The sequence below is a fragment of the Acomys minous genome, assembly GCF_964271855.1.
Source record: "Acomys minous genome assembly, chromosome: 8".
Taxonomy (NCBI): Eukaryota; Metazoa; Chordata; class Mammalia; order Rodentia; family Muridae; genus Acomys; species Acomys minous.
This window is the reverse complement of record NC_140489.1, coordinates 124,117,845-124,136,594: the sequence shown is the minus strand read 5'-3', so window position 1 is coordinate 124,136,594 and position 18,750 is coordinate 124,117,845.

Here is an 18,750-nt window from a genome sequence, read left to right as displayed (position 1 = left end):
GTGAAAAGAGCTAATCGTACGTTAAAAAATGCTTATTAAACAAAAAGGAAGGGTAAAAACACCCAGAGACCAATTAAATAATGCTTTGTTGACTCTAAATTTTCTTAATGTAAATAATAAAGGAACGTCAGCTGTGGAGAGACATTAGGTGATAAAAAAAAAAAACTAAAAAATTGGGACAACCAATATTCTTCAAGAACTTGGCCAATATAAAATAAAAACCTACAGTAGTTTTGAGATGGGGTCATGGGTATGCGTATGTTTCCACAGAGAGTAAAAATATATGGCTACCAGCTAAACTTATAAAGATTAGATCTCTGACAATATAACTAATGAATCTTAAGAGCTACCTGGTTCTTAACAACTTGACATTGTTCCTTACAACTTAAAAAACTAATGTCCTCTTCTGTCCTGTTGGTGTGTATACAGATAGAGCCCTGTATTTACAAAAAACAAAACAGTACTAAAGACAACAGACAACGTGAGTGATTTAACCCCAAAAACATACCTCTGACAGCTTGAACAAGATGCCTCCACTAATGTTCTCTTAAAAAATTATATATGTACTAATGTACCTGTACTAATGATTTCAAAAGTCTGCTTACTTTCAGAACAAAAAACAAGACAATTATAAAGATCAAACTTCTGCCTCTGGCACTACTGCTTCTTCCAAAAATTACATACATATTAACAATGAATCGGCTAGCCAAAAGGATCGATCCCAAAAGGACTGAACAAAAACAGCTAGCTTTTCCAGTGCTTGGCCAATATATTATTTTTCTTGGGTACCCAAAAAAGATTTTTCTCCTAAACGACATAAAGTAATTTTGAGAACACAATGCCCCCATTTCCAATAGATGGGATGTGTGTTTTTGGTGGGTTACCAATGCTCATCTTTGCCTAACGGGGTTATTTACAATTAATAAAAGGTCATTTGGGGATTTCTTTCTTCTATCTTTCTTTCTCTCTTACTTTCTATCCCTTTTAATATTAAGGAAAAGGGGGGAAGGAAGGGAGGATACAGGGTTGTAGAATAAAAGGTAGATTATTGAATCTACTAACTTCAAAAATTCTACATTGGTATTGTAGATTGATGGAAATTTAAGACTTTTGATTGATGAAAATTTAAGACTTCCACTTTTGCTTCACATTGATATGAACTTAAATTGTATATTCCAATCATTTTTGCCTTATGTATTGTATGTTATATGTTGACAAAATATTGTATATTGTATGTTAGAAATTTAAGTTCTTTTTGTTCAATGTTTGTTTAATGTATTATACATGTATCACTAATGTCTTATAAAAAACTGTTCTGGATCATCGGGGATAAAAGTTGGTATTTAATTACATAAAAATCCTACTAGATACTCACTTTGTTATAGAACAGGTTTGTCTAATAGCTCGTATATGTCTTCAAAGGAATAGATTGATAACTGTAAGAATAGATAGATTTGCTCTTCAAACTCTTCAGGGATCCACAGAATATGGCATTTAATGATGAGGGCTTTCCTGACAGAGAGAGACATCTGCTCCTGGCCGCCTCTCCATTTGCATCATTGAAGATGGGGGCTTCAAGAGATGCTGGTGACAGAATGGTCACTAGATGGAAAAACTGCTCTGCTACTGCTCTTATCTCTATGGCTGATGAGAGGCTGACTGTCTGCAATGATCAACAATGATGCTAGAAAGTTAACTGTCCAGCTTTGAAGAGACTAGATTGACCAGACTGTCGGATTTCCTGCTTCAAAAAGCAGTTTGTTAGATGTTTTGGGCCAATAAGACTGAAGACTAATTGCCCCAATGAAGGAGAGAATTCAGTGACTTTCCAGGCAGTCTGCTCTCTCTGTACTATGCAACTTGGAAGTTGCCTGCCAGCATTTCCTTTATTAGATAGATTTTCCTTCTTGGGTCTCTGATGAGATTAAAGACTAGATAGCCACAGTGTTACTAGAAGCTTTAGTCTAAAAAATAAAAACACATTTATAGATTAATAATTGCAATTTCTCATAAAAGAAAAGGACTCTCTTTGGTAGGATAGTGGAATACTTTCCCTAAGGTTAACAAGTATAAAAGGACTTTATTATGTTCTTAATACCTGATGAGTATGTATATATGTATATGTGTGTATATATTTCTTAATTTTTTAAAAGAGAAAAGGGATGTGTGGGAAAAATTAAGCTTTGTCACAGGTGGAAGCAGTCTTGGTGGGCTTTACCTTTGGGGCACACCATGAATACCTTGTGAGAGACTGTTTGGAGCCTTCTTGGGCTTGGAATTCAGGAAGCCTACCTGGGAACCCCACTGTGGCTATTGTTTTCCTAATTGACCCTCGAAGGGAGAAGGAGACCGCCCTTTGCATGTGACTGGGAGGTGGGGAAAGACAAAGCAACAGGTTGAGAGGAGGAGAGCACGCAGAGAGGAGCAAGCGTCTGGACCAGCATGCTGGATGGAGAAACACCTAAGGACCCGTCCAGTGGAACAAATACCGGAGGTTCACTCTTCTGTCCCTTTAATCTTTTTTTTCCTTCCTGTGTGTGCTAGTTGGGTTGTATAATAAAGTTTAATTGTTAATAAACAAAGCCAACAAGTTGACTTGGGGCTTCTTACCTTGAAGACTGAGTAAATTGTTCAAGTTTAATCTGGTGGTACATGTCTTTAATTCCAAAAATGATGTGGAAAATAGCAAAGAAGTTTGATTTCAAGGCTAGCCTAAGATACATAATGAACTCCAAGCAACCAATGTTATATAGTGGAAATATATTTCAAGCTCCCAAACAGAATAAGAAATTTTACCATATTAAATTATGTAAGTCCATGCTATTTTGTAACCCTTGCCTGAACAAATTAAGATGAATATGAATCTTCTAATCACATGTACAAATTTAAAAATAAAATAAATAATCATAAATTATATTTTAAATTTATTGAATAATATGTACTATTATTTTATTGACATATATTATTTGAGAGAAGAATTAACTTATGAATTTCTGAGCTAATATTTTAATTATTTAGTTACATTTTATTATTAGAAATATTCCATTCAATTCAGTGCAGTGGTGCATGTGTGTAGTCGCAGCACTCAGGATAGCAAAAGACATGGATCTTTGTGAGTTTGAGGCCAGTCTAGTCTACAAAGCAAGTACAGTACAGCCAAGACTATGCAGAGAAACGTTGTCTCAAAAAAGCAAAATAAAACAAAACCAAAATCCCTAAAAAACAAAACAAAAAGAGAGGAAGAAAGAAAGAGAAAGAATTCTGTTCATTAACTTAACAAATTTTTTTATTTAAGTAACTTATTCACATACATCTCAATATTTATCCTTTCATTTGTATTTTCCTGCTCCCGTTCCTCCCTCCTCCATCCTATTCCTATAACCTCTACCCAGATCTAGCCAACGGACACCACATTCCCCACAATTGTGTGGAGAGCAGGGACTGTCTCAGAATTGAACTTTGTTGCCCCCTCTTTTACAATTTCTCCTTGGTGGGGAGAACTAGTGACACTCAGAGAAAGAGTAAGCAGACTACCAGGAAGAGACCTGATAGGCTGTGATCTTCTACTGGGGGACAAGGTCCCCTTCTGTCACAGACCCAGGGGAGGGGAAACCAATCCTTTTTACATATTACTTTATTCTATTTAAATTTATTATTGTTGTAAAATGTTACACTTTAATGAAGTGGTTCTCAACCTTCCTAATGTTGTGACCCTTTTAATACAGTTTCTCATGTTGTGCTGACACCCAACCATAAATTTGTTTTGTTGCTACTTCATAACTGCATTTTGCCATTGCTATGAATCATGATGTAACTGTCTCATATGTTACTTTAAGGAATTGAGACATATGGAATGAAAACCACTTTTTTATAGAGTTCAGCCAAATATAACTGGGCATAACCTGGCTATAAACTCAAGTCCCTCATATAATAATGTATCAATGCCCTACATTTTTAACCCAATAAAGCATTAGTAGTTCTGTAAACCGTAACCACTAGGCAATTGCCTCTTGCAAAAAGCTGTAATTCTCAAAGGGAGAGAATGATTTATGACTTCCCTTATTGCATCTGATTTACAATCTATACAAGCAGAAAAATTAGAATAAATGCATACTTTTAGATGATGTGAATTTCTTCAATTCATCTTTATGTTTACTTTCATGGTCCCTCAAAAAGCAATTTGCTAGTTATTCAGAATTGCTCACTTCATTTATTTTTCTTGCTTTATCTGGTTTTATTTTTACAAAATCTTGAGTATATCCTCATTTCACTTCAGTTTTGTGTTCATACTGATCTCTAATGTGGAAAAGATGGAAATTCTAGAGTTGGATAAATTTTGAAAGGATATAGAGGATATATTGATACTGAACATCTAAGAAAACAACAATATGCATAATTTTAATAAGCTTGTGCATGTGTTTCTCTCCCTCTCTCCTACCTACTCTTTTTCTTTGTATATACATATAGTTATTAAAATGTAAAATTCCTTTGCTCTCCACAGAAAATTTGAAGAAATAATTACTAAACCCTATGGAAATCAAAATTGTTTCCTCTCAGTATTAATAAATCATTCTTCTAAACACAAGGCATTTACCTGAGCAATGAAAAATTGTTTCTTTCTCCATGCTGTAAGCAATACATTTTTGCAAAGTGTATCATCTTAAATAAATAATTTACTTCAACAATGAAAATATATTGTAACTCACCTACAATTGATTTTCTTTAAAGGTCATTCTTACATGCTTGAAACCAACAAATTCTAACAAATATGTGATTTATTTACTATAGTGAATATTTAGTAAACTATTAAACTATATCTTTCAAATGTCTTAAATTATGATTAGTAATATTATTAAATAATAATATTTTATCTTTATGATACAATAGTATTGTATAAGCTTAAATCAAACTTATAAGTAAATATATTAGGATCAGAATTTTCTCTTCCTCATAGAAAATTTTGTACATATATATACATACCGATACATATATAAACATCAAAATTACAGCTTATGTATACAGTATTCTGTTAGAAAAAGGAAATACTTTTTCTTTCTATTATTGAGTTATGGTTGTGACCTCATAATAAACACAAATTAACATAGAAACTATGCAAGTAAAATAAATACACCTTCTGTGACATGATAGACTTTATTATAAAATGACACCCATTCAAATTGGTCAAGCTGTATACATATGCATTATATCTGATGAAAAAGCAGATGTTCCTGGAGAAGCATGATTATATAAAGTAAACAAATGTTATTGAGAGAAGATTGGTAAACACCTGTGGGATGATTCATATTGATCATCTTCTTAAAAGGTTGTAGACTTATCTAGAAGACAAGCCTCTTGGTATACTTGTGAAGAATTATCCTGATGAATTTTGTTGATGTTTGAAAACACACCTCAAATATGGGCTATAATATTCCATAGACTAGCATTTGACTTGAATAAAAAGGACAAAGCCATCTGACTACAAACATCCCTCACTGTCTACTTCTGACTATGGATGCCATGTAACCAGCTGCTTCAGCCTTCAGCTACTGGCATGATGGAAGAAACCCTCCAACATTTTGATGTCTCTTTTGATTATCTGACAAAAAGTATTCTAACAAATAGTTAAAATATTAACTTCTAAAGATGTCTTTGGACTTTCAAACCTAGAATGTCTGATGACCTTCTTAAGACTCTACTATTTTGTCTTAAGTTCTATACATCACATAATATTAAAACTGTACATTTTACTGAAATTTATAGAATGCTCTGGAGTTAATAGAGACAAATGTAAGACCAAGTTCTATTGCAATCATTGAAGCAAAACATAGGTCCTACACCAAAGTAATTATGATTTTTTAAATGTTTCTGCTCTAAATTAGTGATGAATATTAGGTCGTGTACACAGAAACATGTACAGCATGCTTGGATCTAAAGAAATTGCATAAATTTTATAGTTAAAAACAGAATAGAATAAAATCATAAATCAATTTGTCACAGACATTAGTCGAAGCATTGGGAAGGCAGTAGCGGAATGTGGAAATATTTTTCAAAGGTTTCAAATGTTGTTTAAAAATAATTTTCGCTACTGTGTTAGGAATATATCCAAGAATTTTATTTTCATTGCAAGGATATTAAGACCAATATAGAAAGTGTAGATAAATATTTTTTGTTTGTTTTTTGTTTTTTTGGGACAGGGTTTCTCTGTGTAGCTTTGGCTGTCCTGGACTTGCCTTGTAGAAAATGCTGTCCTTGAACTCAAATCAATTTACCTATCTCTGCCTCCCAAGAGCTGAGATTACAGACATGTAACACAACACCAAGCAATAAAGCTTAATAGAGACTAAGATTAGCCCAATACAATTTCTGTCCTCATGAAACTCTCTTCTGCAAGAATTCCAGGACACTCTAGTACATTCTTAGTAGAGGTGTGGGTTCTTTATAAAGATTTATTTTATTTTATATTCCACATGGCACGGGGCAGAGGAAGGAAAAGAATATGCACACTAGAAAATGAAGTCCTCACTTGGCAAATGGTTTTCCTGTCCTGGTCGCTTTCCTTACTTGTTATAAAAGATTTTGCATTCTTTTTGGAAATATCCATCTTTATTCATCAGGATTCATGTCTAAATACCCCCAGCCTATTTTTGTACATCAAATACTAGGTTTGGAGTTGCAGGTAGCCTAAATTTAAGTTTTGGTAACATCTTTCTTTGAATCTTTAAAGACTTTTTTTGAATATGAAATCATCTTTCATATGGTTACTGCATGGACTACTTTAGAAGAACATCAGAGTATCTGGGAAGATTTAATGACTTTTACAGGGAAAATATCAGAGAAAAGTAAGAAATCCTTTCCTACTTTGTTTTGCTGAGATTTAAAGGCATTATGTCCTGAGATTGTTTGCACTGAATGTCACCAAAATGATTTAATCCCAATCTATTAAATACTGATGTATTTCACATTCTCATAGTTAGTAAAGGGAGTAGGCACTACTTCTGACATGGACTCTTGTGCCCCATATTTAACCACGCTCCCTGGAGCGTTACAGTCATAGGGGAGTGGAGTAAAGGGGAAATGGGAGAGAGTGAGGAATGGGATGATAAAAGGGATGGGATAACAATTGAGATGTAATATGAATGAATTAATAAAATGTACTTAAAAATAGAGTAATAACTGATAAGTTAGTCTGTTGTGAAGCTTATTATTAAACAAATATAAAAGAGCGTCAATTATTTGTGTGCTATCTGTGTTAAAAGAGAAACATACACAGTTTCATAAAAACAGTATAAACAAGCTGGAAACTTAAGAAAATGGGATCTCCTGTGAATCACTGATGATTACGTTAGCTAAGAATCATAGCAATGGTAGTTATGGAGCCTGAATTAACCATCTCCTGTAACCAGACAAGACTTCTAATGGAGGGATTATGACACCAATCCAGTCGCAAAACTTTAAATCCACACATTGTCCTGATGTTCAAGGGTAAAAGATGGAGAATAATTTAAGGGATGGTCCAACCAATAAGTGGCCCAGCTTGTACCTCATGTCATGAGAAAGAATCCACCCTTGAAACTGTTAATGATATTCTGCTATGCTTGAACACAGAAACCTACCATAAATGTCTTCTGAGAGGCTTCAACCAGAAATTGATGGAAAATGATACAGAGAACCACTGCCAAACATTAAGTGGAGCTTGGGGAATTTTATGCCAGAAAGGCAGGAAGAATAGAATGAGACAGAACAGTCAAAGACACCGCAAGAAAACCTACAGGATCAACTAATCTGGAATTATAGGGACTCCTAGAGAATAAACTGACAATCAGAGAACACAGAAGGGATGGGCCTAGGCCCTCTGCACCTATGTAACATTTATAAAGCTGAGTTTTCATATGGGACTCCTAAAGTGGGAGTATGGACTGTCTTTGACAATGCTGACTGACTTTGTATTCCTTTCCTCTAACTGGACTGTCTGATCTAGACGCAATAGAAAAGATGCACTTAATCTTACTGCAATTTGATATGCAAAAGCAAGTTGATGTCTCTGTGAGACCACCCCATTTCTGACAAGAAAGAAAGGAGGACTATATGATGTCAGGGCAAAGTAAGAGGGAAGGATTGAGTGCCACCAGGTCTCCCTATTCAGGGGACATGGAAGGATAGCTGGCTACCAAGAAGAGACTTGATACCCTATGAGCATGTATGGGGGAGGAAGTCCCCCTCAGTCACAGTCATAGGGGAGGGGAGTAATGGGAAAATGGGAAGGAGGGAGGAATGGGAGGATACAAGGGAGGGATAATCATTGAGATGTAATATGAATAAATTAATAAAATTTAAAAAAAGAAAAAAGATAAAAAGAGGGAAGGATTGGGAGGAGAGGTGGGAGTGGAAGCTGAAATCATATCTAAAATAAATAAATTTATCAATATGTATATGATATGTATTTTATAATATATAAAATCATGGTTACCTCACTCAACGCCTTCTTGATCCTTCTCCAATCACCATATTCTGTCCCTTTTCTTTCTCTATGTCTTTAGACAGCAAACACATACACACACACACACACACACACACACAAACACACACACACACACACACACACGCCAGAGTTAATACAACAAAAATTTCAGAATTTAAAATAACAGAAATAACGAAAAAGAAATTCTGAGTATAATTGGAAAAATAATTAATTTCAAAAATTAATAGCCATCTTTGAAATAAATGAACATGAATTAGGAGTAAAACTTACATTCTCAATCACTTTATTGCATCTACATGTTTGAAATTGATAGGCGTATAGATGCACAAATAATTGATATCAAATGTGTACGTGGTAAAATACAATAAATGAAAGAGTTAAAATGAAAACAAATTAGAAGAAAGTTTACTTGAAAACAGTATCCACAAATTTAGCAACTGATAAAAATCAAAAAGGTTTAGGCTTCCGAGATGAGTTGATAGTTAAGAATTCTTGACAATCTTTCAGAGGACCCAGTTTTATTTTCTACCACCCATATTGAAAAATTGACAATTTTGTCTAATTCTGACTCTGGAGGATTCAGTGTTCTCTTTTAACCTCTCAAGGTACCTGCTCTCATGTCCCCTTAAACATATACTTAAATAAAATTAATTAATATCTTAAACTAGCCAGGGAATTAATGAGTTTATCTTTATTTTATCCAGAACATTCCAACAATTGGAATTTTCCAGTGTAAAAGTTGGAAGATCAATAATATGACTATAAAAAGTGGGATGGAATTAAAATCTAAATATGATGACATTCTAGACACAAATACTTTTGTTCTGTTTCTGTCTCATCTCTCTCTCTCTCTCTCTCTCTCTCTCTCTCTCTCTCTCTGTGTGTGTGTGTGTGTGTGTGTGTGTGTTTGTTTGTGTGTGAATATGTGATGTCTCTTTCTCTCTATCATTTTATACGCACATTTCTGGAGAGGTTTTTTAAAGAAATCAACTAATGCCATATCAATCAGAGGCTGACAATTACAGTAACTCATTACATTTTTAAAAAATATTTTCATTTATTTTAATTTATTCACATTGCATCCCAATGTTATCCTCTCATTCTTATATTCACATTCCCATCTTCTCTCCCTCTTCTACTCCCCTAGACCTCTGAGAGGGGCAGTTCTCCTCCCCTACTCTCTGAATTCATGGTATCAGGTCTCACCAGGATAGCCAGGCTCTCCTTCCTCTGTTTGCCTAAAAGGCAACACAGCCAAGGGGCAGTGACTAAGTCATGGACAGCACAGTTTTTGTCTGAGGCAGTCCCTGCTCTCCCCCCCAACCCCCAACATGGGGAGTGAACTGTACATTCAGTACATGTGAAAAGGAAGTCTAGGTTCTCTGCTTGCAATGTCCTTGGTTGGTGCGTCAGTTTGAGCAGTGGCCCCTGTCTCCACATCCTCCAGGCTTCATGGTCCCCTTTTTGAGCTCCTAATCCCTCCCCCTCTCCCATACAACTGCTTTTATTCCAAGGATTCTGTACAAATCCACCACTGTGTGGAGTCTCTCAGAGGACAACAATGTTGTGCTAATATCCACTTATAAGTGAGTATATACCGTGTGTGTCTTTCTGAGTCTGGGTACCTCTCTCAGGACGATCTTTTTTACTTCCACTCATTTGCCTACAAATATCAAATTTTCCCTTTTTCTGACAGCTGAATATTATTCCATTGAGCAAATGCAATACCGTCTCTTTATCCATTTTTCAGTTGAGTGACACCTAGGTTATTTCCAGAATCTGGCTATTACAAATAAAGCCACTATGAACATTGTTGGACAAATGTACTTTTATGGTGAAGCATCTTTCCTGTGTACGCAAAGGAGTGATAAGGCTGGGTCTTGAGGTAGCACTACTCTCACTTTTCTGAGAAAGACCCATATTGATTTGTAAAATGTTTGTACAAGTTTGTACTCCCACCAGCAATGAAGGAGTGCTCCCCTTTCTCCACATACTCATCAGTATGTACTGTCATTTGAATTTTCTTAGCTATTCCAATAGGTGTAAGATGGAATCTCAAAGTCATTTTGAATTGCATGTGCCTGATGACTAAGAACGTTGATCATTTCTTTAAGTGTTTATCAGACATTCAATATTGCTTTATTGAGAATTCTGTTTAGTTCTGTACCCAATTTTTAATTAGGTTATTTGGCTTGGTGGTGTATAACTTCTTTAGTTCTTTAAATATTTTGGATATGAGCCCTTTGTCTTAGGTAGGGTTGGTGAATACCTTTTCTAAGTCTGTAGGCCATGGTTTTGGTCTGTTGACAGAGTCTTTTGTGTTACAGAAACTTTTCAATTTCATGAGGTCTCAGTTATTAACTGTTGACCTAAGAGCTTGAGCCACTGGTGTATGTTCTGAAAGCTGTCTCTTGTGCCAATGAGTTAAAGGCTCTTCTCTATTTTTCTTCTATCAGATTTAATGTATCTGGTTTTATGTTGAGGCTTTTAATAAACTTGAACTTTGTTTGTTTTAGGGTGATTAATATGGATCATTTTACATTTTTCTACATGTAGACATCCAGTTAGAACAACACAACTTGTTGAAGATGCTATCTTTTTTTACTTCTTTGTCAAAATTCAAGTGTGCATAGATGTTTGGGTTTATTTCTCAGCCTTTGATTTGATTCCATAGATCAACCAGCCTATTTCTATGCTAGTACCATGCTTGTTTTATTACTGTTGCTCTATATTACAGCTTGTGATCAGCAATGGAGATTTCTCTAGAAAATATTTTAGTATACTATATTCTTTTGGCTATTATGGGTTTTTGTTTTTCCTTGTAAAGTTAAGATGTTTCAAAGTTGTCTAGTTATTTTGATAGTGATTGCATTGACTCCTTAGATTGTTTTTTATTAGACAGTCATTTTTACTATGTTGATTCTCCCAATCCATGAGCATAGGAGATCTTTACATCTTTTTTATAACTTCTTCAATTTTTTTTCTTCAGAGACTTGCAGGTTTTTTTTTTTACTGCAAGTCTTTCACGTGCTTGGTTAGAGATAAAAGAAGACACTTTATATTATTTGTGATTGCTGTTAATTGTGCAGTTTCTCTAATTTCTTTTTCAGCCTTTTGACCATTTATATACAGAAGGGCTATTAATTTTTGAGGAGGTTGATTTTTGTATCTAGCCACTGTGCTAAAGGTGTTTATTAGTTATAGGAGTTCCTTGGTAGAATGTATACTATCATATCATCAAAGAATAGTGATACTTTGACTTCTATTCCAATTTGTATTCCCTTGATCTCCTTTAGCTGTTTATTGCTCTAGATAGTATTTCAAGCACTATATTGAATAGATATAGAAGTGCAATTGTTTTAAGTTTCTACCCAATTAGTTTGATGTTGTCTATAGGACTGCTGCATATTGTATTTACTATGTTTAGGTATGTGTTTTGTGTCACTGACCCCCCCTCCCAAGACTTTTACCATGAATGGGTATTGGACTTTGTCAAATACTTTTTAACCATCTAAGGAGATGATCATGGGGCTTTTTTTTTTCAGTTTGTGTATATGATGTATTACATTGATGGATTTTGGTATACTGAACCACCCCTTCATGTCTGACATGAAGCCTAATTTGGCACTGTGAATGAAATATTTTATTTGTTGTTGGACATGGTTTGCAAATATTTTATTGAATACCTTTCAACAATGTTCATTAAAAAAATGGTATAAAATCTATTTCTTGTTTGAGTCTTCTTGTGATTTAGTTATCAATGTGACTGACATCATGGAATGTGTCTGTTAATGGTTCTTCTGTTTCTATTTTGTGGAATAGTTTGAAGAGAATTAGTATTAGCTAGTCTTTGAAGGACTGATAGAATTCTGTGCTGAATCTCTCTGGCCACAAAATTTTTTTGCTTGGGAAATTTTGATGAATCTTGTTATATCGTTAGGAGATATAAAACTATCATCTGTTTACCTGATCATGATTCAATTTTGGTAATAGCTGGCTTTCAAGAAAATGATCCATTTCATTTTGATTTTCAAATTTTGTAAAATATAGGCTTTTGAAATAAGACTTAATGAATCTTTGGATTTCCTCCATGTCTGCCATTTTGTATCTCTTTTCATTTCTGATTTTGCTGTTGTGAATATTCTCATTCTTCCTTTTTTTTACTTGGGCTAAGGGTTTATTTTATTTATTTATCAAAGAAAAACTTTTGGTTTCCTAGAATTTTTTAATGGTTCTCTTTGTTTTTAATTTATTAATTTCTGGGGTGAATTGGATTATTTCTACATATTTACTGTTCTTGGGTGTGTCTGATATTTTTTTCTAGAGCTTTCAGATATGCTGTTAAGTTGCTAGTATAAGATCTCTTCAACCTCTTTAGGAAGTCACTTTATACTATAAATTTTCCTCTTAGCATTGCTTTCATTGCATCTTATAAGTTTGGATATGGTGTACCTTCATAATCATTGACTTCTAGGAAGATTTTAATTTCTTTTTTTTTTTTTTATCCTTTACCCAGATATCATTTAGTTGGGAGTTCATCAGTTTCCATGGTTTTTGGGCTTTTTTTTTCTGTTGCTGTTGAGCTACAGCTTTAATCCATGATACTCTGATATTGCAGGGGTTATTTCTATCTTCTTGTATCTGTTAAGGTTTTTCAACGACTATGTACATGGTCAATTTTGGAGAAGATTCTGTGAGGTGCTGAAAAGAATGTATATTCTTCTTTTGTTTGGGTGAAATGTTCTGTAGATATTACTTTGGTCAATTTGATTCATGATGTCTATTTGTTTCATTATTTCTCCATTTAGTGTCTGTTTTAATGTTCTTTCTATTAGAGAGAGTGGTGCGTTGAAGTCTCCCACTATTAATGCGTTGGGCTTGATGTGTTATTTGAGCTTTAGCATTCTTGTTTTTTGTGAATATTGATGTTCCTCCATTCAGGGCATAGACGTTCAAGATTGAGAAGTCATCTTGTTGTATTTTTTGCATTGATGAGTATGAAGTATCCCTTCCTATCTCTTTTGATTAGTTTTGTTGGAAAATTTATTTTATCCAATGCTGGAATGACTACTCCAACTTTCCTCTTTAATCTGTTTGTTTGCAATATCTTTTTGCAGCCTTTTACTTTGGTTTCTAGGGTAAAGTTAGCCTACTTAGGCTGGAATTTAGCTTATATTATCTTCTGTAGGACTGCATTTGTGGCTAGGTATTGTTTTTGCCTGATTTTTTTTCATGGAATGTCTTGTTTTTTCCATCTTTGGAGACTGAAATTTTTGCTGGATATAGTAGCTTGGGATGGCATCAATAGTCTCTCAGCATCTGTAGAACATCCATCCAGGCGTTTCTGGCTTTCATAGTCTCTGCTGAGAAATCACATGTAATTCTCATAGGTTTGCCTTCATATGTGATTTGTCTTTTTCTCATGCAGCTTTTAATATTCCTTCTTTGTTCTGTACATTTAGTTTTTTAAATTATGTGGAGGGATGCTTTTCTTTTTTGGTCAAATATATTTGGAACTCTGTAGACTTCTTGTATGTTTATGAGATTCTTTCCTTATGTTAGGGTAGTTATCTTCTATGATATTGTTGGACCTTTTTCTGGTCCTTGGTGCAGGAAGTCTTCTTTTCTTCTATTCTCATTATTTTTAGATTTCATCTTTTCATAGTGTTCCAGATTTCTTGGATGTTCTATTTCAGAAAATTTTTAGAGTTAATTTTTTTAAATTATTTTTGTATTTATTTCTTCAATCACAGCTTCTACCCCTGTGATTTCTTCTTCCATCTCTTGTATTCTGTTGGTTATGCTTGTTTATGTAGTTCCTGTCCTCTTCCCTAGGTTTTCTGTTTTCAGGATTTTCTCAGATTATGTTTCCTTCATGGATTATATCTCCATTTTTAGGTCTTGAATCCCTTTATTCATTTTTTTTCTCCTGTTTGACTGTCGTTTCCATTATTTCACTAATTTGTTTAAGGATGTTTTTCAATTTTCAACTTTTTCTTTCTTTTTTTTTTTGTTCAAGTTTAAAAATTTTATTTTCTTCTTTTAAGGCCTCCATCATTTTCATTGCTTTGAATCTGAAATCTTTCTCTTGTGTGTCAGGTGAAATAATGCTGTTTTCTGTTGATATCAAGTGGCTCTGGAAATTTTTCATTGTGTTCTTATGCTGATCTCTTCCCATCATGATGTCTCTATTATTATCAGGTTTGATGATTTCTGGTTCAAAGACTTTGGGGATATGTATAGAGTCTGAGGCATTGGTCCCTCACCCTACTCCCCTCTGCTTGATTTCACTGTCTCAGCTGGTCTTGTGGTTTAGGACCCTGATTGACCAGGCATCTGAGAAGGAGAGGGAAAACTCTCAGAGCAGAGAGATTTTCCCGTGGCCCTGTCCTTTTTCATTTTTTAAAAATAGAAGCCAATGAGTCATCAAGAAAATTTACAAACTTAGAGGGACTGCCACTTTTTTTTTATGTTCCTTCTTACGTATAACAACAGGTCTGAAAATAAGCACACATTTGAAGACAAGGTACAATTTGAATGGAAAATCTAAAATGGTAAAACAATGAGTAAAGGACAATCCCAATAGACATGATAATGAATGCAGAAAAAAAAATCTCCATAGACATCACACTTAATGTCTTCAGGAGGATACAAAAATGGTTTCTACAGATGTAAGCAGACATAGGATGATGCAAAAGGAACCAGTCAGTGAGTACTAAGTAGCACCTGGAGACTATTGAAGCAGCTAAGTTGTAGCAATGGCAACATCAGCAGCAACAACAAAACCATGGTAAAATCAATAGAATATTAACCAAAGAAAAGATATGACAGTCTTTACAAAATGTTACAGATAATTAGAATTAGGGATAAATTTAATGTTTAAAAAAGCCTCTCTGTATACATTATTTTTACTGATGTTAGTTAATTTTAGACTTCATCATCCACCTTATCTTCCAGGATAAGTACTCTGTTTAATTAGAACACACATTGTGTTAGTAACCAAGCTTCAGCCATAATATATTGTAAGTTTCACACAAAATTATGACTTCTCTTTCTTTTTATAATTGTTTTACTTTCACATGCTATACATTCAAATTATAAGAAGTCATTGTCTTCTATTTTTCCATTTTGACAAGATTTTAACACATAAAACATAAATAAAACCATCATTTTTGTATATAACAAAATATACTATAAAAATTTCTGAACCATGTTTATTTTATTGAAGGCAGCCTACAGAATTTTCTGTCATAATTGGCAAAATATTACGACATTTTCTATTAACATTAAAATAAAACACACCTTTTATTTGAAGAGTGGTTCTTTGTTTCTTTGTTTGGTTTTTTGAGACAGAGTGTAATATTTTAAAGTAACATTTTATATATTTTAGTGAATAATAGAACAAGGCAGATACTATTTTACAAAATGACTTTCCTTGGTAATCATGAAAAATACAATGATAGAGTCAGAAATGGGAAATTCTTTTAAGCTTTGTATAGTAGTACATCACTGTGTTTTACTTCCAACCAGCATAGCTCCAAGAATAAGTACTCATGGGAATGAATATAATTATTTACAAATACCCATACTATATACTTGTCTTTCTTCAGATTAGCTCATACCTTAAAATCACTCATTATACTAACCTGCATTATGGCACATGGCTGGTTATCTGTACTCAGGTATCATGAGTCTGTCCTCTTCACCTCTTGCAAGATGAGTATCACATGGGTTCTCCCCCTGATTTTTTCTCCATACTAGATGTTCCACTCTTATTTTCTGCCTAAATTATAGGCCATTATATTTACTGTTGACAGATGCTACATCCATACAATATATATCCATTCAATCTACAGCTTTGCTCATTCATGGTATTCAGAAAAAAGGTCAACTCATTGAATTTGTGGCTGTTTTTTGGTACATTATGAATTATTTTCTCTCAATTACATAAAATAGTAAGTTTGCTTAAAGTTCAATTATGATGTGTTCAGACTTTGAAATAACCACCTTCAGGAACCTAAGAATATATACAAAACTGTCAAGTGACTGGGGTTTTATAATGTTTTGTTACTGAGTCAGGATTAAGAAGCTTAGTCTTTTTTTTCTCATTTAAATTTTATTTTGAGAGAACATACAAATACAATAATTGGAAAGATGTGATGACACACATCTATCACCAAGTAGGAGTTGTTATGGATATATAATGTGGGAATTTTAATTTTTTTTCAAATTAATCAATGGAGTTCTATTTTTTCTCCTTTATTAATTTATTCTTGTTACATCTCAATGGTTTTCCCATCCCTTGTATCCTCCCATTCTTCCCTCCCTCCCATTTTCCCTTTATTCCCCTCCCCTGTGACTGTTCCTGAGGGGGATTACCCCCCCTGTAAATGATCATAATGAGTGAGTTAACCAAGAAGTAGAAAGATTCAAATGGTATATACTCACTTATATCTGCATATTAGCCCACAAAAGCCTTCACTTACCAGGAAACTGAGACAGAGGGGAGGACATTCTAGTGGGATTCTAGATGAGAGAATCATGGGAGAATGGCAAAGTAGAATGATCCAGAGGGTCCTAGAAGCCTACAAGTAGAACATTATGATAGGCAGATTTGGGCACAGGGGTCCCGCTCAAACTAAGGCACCAGCCAAGGACAATACAGGCGGTAAACCTTAAACCCTTACCCAGATCTAGCCAATGGACAGAACACTCTCCACAGTAGAGTGGAGAGTAGGATATTACTTTCTCACATACTCTGGTGCCTCACCTTTGACCATGTCCCGTGGAGGGGGAGACCTGGTGGCACTCAGAGGAAGAACAGCAGGTTACCAAGAAGAGACTTGATACCCTAAGAAGCTTAGTCTTAAGAAATCTGTATTAGTAAAGATTCAGAGAAACAGAGCAATGTTTGGTGTATATTAAATGTGCATTTAGAAATAAATTCATTTGTGTGAGAATTGGCTTACATAATTATTGAAGCCTTAAATGCTATGACATGCCATCTATATCCTGGAAATGCCTGGACTCTTGAGAGGCCTGTGTCTTAAGGCCTACAAAGCAGGGAAACTGAAGGCATAATGCTTATTTTGTGATTCAAATCTGAGAATAACTTGGTAGAGAAATGGTCAAGTAAGCCTGACAACCAGGAGTTCTGTCATACAATGCTGAGAGTCTGTATCCTGGTTTGAGAAGAGAATAGACTTCCTTTTCTTTTCTGCTGCTTGTTTCTGTTATCTGTAAATGAAGATAATTGAGTTCTGTGATTGTTGCTTCATTGATGAGGGTGGATCTTCACTACTCAGTACAGTGACTTTGAGACAGTCACACATTTATTCAGAGGCAATGCTTCTTTCTGTATTGGTATACCTTTACTCAGTAAAGATAACACCTAAAATTAACTGGTCTCAAAATGGATAGACACTAACAAAGTAAAGAATGGAAATATTACTTCCAAAATTTTTTCAGTAGTGTTCTTAATTGCTCTTAATACTCTTATTTAAATTGTTGCGAGTGAAAAGCATGGCATAGTCAAAATAAAGAATACAACATAAGGCAAATATTAAATTCTAAGAAATGTAGCTTTCAAAGTCTTAGAATTCGTTGTCTATTAGAGAAATCTAAGCAAAAGTACCAGTTAGGGGAGGGAAGAAGCATACATGTTCAGGAAGAAAAAGATTCAACATGGGAATCATGATGTTTCTGTCCAAATTACTCTAAAATTTTCATCTAATCAAAATATAAATCCAAATCTGTTTTCTTTACTCAGTTGGTTAGCTGGTTATAATTGGTATGGAAATATATAGAAAGAAGTACAGCCTAAGGCAGCTAGACAAAGAAATCCATAGGACTCGTGGTTTTTATGGTAAGACCATTAAAAGTGTATACAGCTTAACACACCATGTTTGGCAAGGAAGGAAAAATAGAACAACACAACTACAATAAATGCTGGAAGCAGACAGACAGTACTAAATCCATCAGTTAAAGCAAAGGAATGCCGAAGTTCAGCTAAAACAGGATGGATTTTTTTCAACAAACAGTATTTGGAATAAAAGGATGGGTCTGCAAGACTTATTTTACTTCTCATATTAGTAACAGGTATTTTTCTAGATAAAGTTAAATTTTAATCTTTTTTTTTCTAGGAACACTGAGAAACTGTATATTTTTTAATTTTTTCATAAATAATTAAATTACAAGCATGCTAAAGCTTTGTTTTGTGAGTTGATAATTTAGTTATTAGTCAGAATTATTTGTTTTGAGAAATAAGACTG